At 41.6% G+C, this 2,015-nt stretch overlaps 1 pseudogene; it reads right to left on the reverse strand.

The window, feature by feature from the left end:
• Positions 1–405: 405 nt before the first annotated feature.
• Positions 406–1,049, reverse strand: LOC135277922 (lipid droplet-regulating VLDL assembly factor AUP1-like; annotated as a pseudogene).
• Between the last annotated feature and the right edge of the window lie 966 nt (positions 1,050–2,015).

Consider the following 2,015-nt stretch of genomic DNA (forward strand, 5'->3'; position numbering starts at 1 on the left):
TGATGTTGAAGGCCTGTCACCACCTGCCTGATGGCTGCTCTCCTCCATCAACACTTATGGACCCCACACAGAAAACTTCTCATCATTCCTCATCTGCAAAACATATTAATATTTTCTGACAACAAGGCTGAGTTCTACAAGGCTCATCATCCGCACTGTCTGTTCCATTTATTTAACAGTTATAGCTGCTGTGATCTGAAGTTTTGTAGATTCACTAAAACAAATTTTTATTTTTATTAGAGTAATACAGACATTTCATTAAAAAGACAAACATTGTTAAAAGGCTTCTATTAAAACAGGCCGAGAATAGCACAAACCAACAGCATCTTTTCAGTCCTGCTCCACAGAGGGAACTGCTTTTAACTCTCTTCTCTGTTTATTGTTATTTTTTTTCTTTGAATGAAAACCATGAATTTAATGTGATATTGGGGGAGTCTCATCCTTCCCTTTTTACAACCCACCCACCTATCCAGCCTGTTGTGAGTTGGGTGAGGGCTGCCCCCAGTCTCCGTCCTGCGGCTCTGGGTGCCATCCTGTTCCTTTGGGTTCAGTCAGCCTCCTGGGCTCGTCTCTCTGTGAATCTCCTTCTTGCATATTCATATAGTGCTTGCTTACGCTCCTGCAGGCTCTCCTGCCGGGCCCAGGAAGACTTGGCAAATGTTAGGACTGTTGGCTGAGGGGTCACCAGGCCAGAGCTGGGGAACTTGGAGGCAGAGGCTGTGGGTAGGGACTGATTTCCCTGGGTGATGTCTTCAGGCATGAAAGCTACAGCTCCCTCAAGCAGATTAGTGATAGTCAAGTCTACACAGCCAGTCTTGGCCAGGTCTCTCTGGATGACACCCAATGGCACATGGGGCAAAACTTCTTTGACTCTGAGCCAGAGTTGGCAGCTGCATATCAGGAGAAGGACCAGGGGAGGGAGGGAAAGAAGACTGGGCTGACTGGGGGCACGATCTGGGGTGTCTTTGTCTCTTCATGTGCTCTGCTTTGTCTGCTGGAGTGAGCCGTGTCCCTGTCTGGCCCAATTCCTTGGCCACCAGCGGTGAGAGTCAAAGAGCCTCTCCGGCCCCGGCGCTGAGGGAAGCTCCGTAACTGCAGCTTCAGGAGCGCCCAGCAGTCGCTGCCGCAAGGGCTCCTGGGAAGGCCTTTTTTTTTTTTTTTTATCTTCCTCGTCTCCTTTATTTTCATTGCATAGATCTCTTAAATCTTTGAAGTTTCCTCAATAATATTAGAAGCACATTTTTAAATTGTTGGAGATGTACTGCTCTACGATTTCTTATTTAATACAAGCACTTTTTTTTTTCCTTGTTATTCTTATAGTAATGCTAGTTAGTGACTGTCTGTGATAGAATCACTGCCTTTACCTGCATCATTGCAAAATAATAATCACAATATTTTTTATTCAATGATGATCCAATACATTATTATTATTATATGAATGTTCAAATAAATGCTGGAAAATACATTATCACATTTTATTTTTTTGTGAAATTACTTCTGTTTTCTTTTGCTTTGTTTTTGATGTACTTAAAATTAATTTTTGGAAGTATTCCAAGATATTTGTCAGTGTTCAGGAACACTTTTTTCAAATAATTGCAAATGTTTGGTAATCTATTATTTCCTTTTTCTCCTCCTCTCCTCCTTCTCCTTCTTTTTAATTCCTCCCTTACTAATAGCTCTATACTTCTGCACCACTCTGGATTGCTGATTCCACATTACAAGTGGCTCATAGCTCAGTCCTAGAAATTCTCTTAACTGTTCCCTAGCAAATCCCTATATCCTCTGTTCCATTCGATGGTTTCCTCCCTCTTGTATTATCATACTTTTCGTTGAAACACTTACCCAAAGATTTCCTATCAGTGTGCAAGAGAAAGAACACTTTATTGAGTGCCTGCGTATTTTAAAAAATATCATCATTCTACTGTTACGTTTGATCAATAGTTGTCTGAGTACAGAATTTTGGGTTGGAAAGCATCTTCCTCAGATTTTTGATGGTATCATTTGCATTTTTTTGA

The sequence above is a fragment of the Aotus nancymaae genome, unplaced genomic scaffold, assembly GCF_030222135.1.
Source record: "Aotus nancymaae isolate 86718 unplaced genomic scaffold, 86718_ANA_hifiasm-v0.15.2.pri h1tg000036l, whole genome shotgun sequence".
In the NCBI taxonomy this organism is placed as follows: Eukaryota; Metazoa; Chordata; class Mammalia; order Primates; family Aotidae; genus Aotus; species Aotus nancymaae.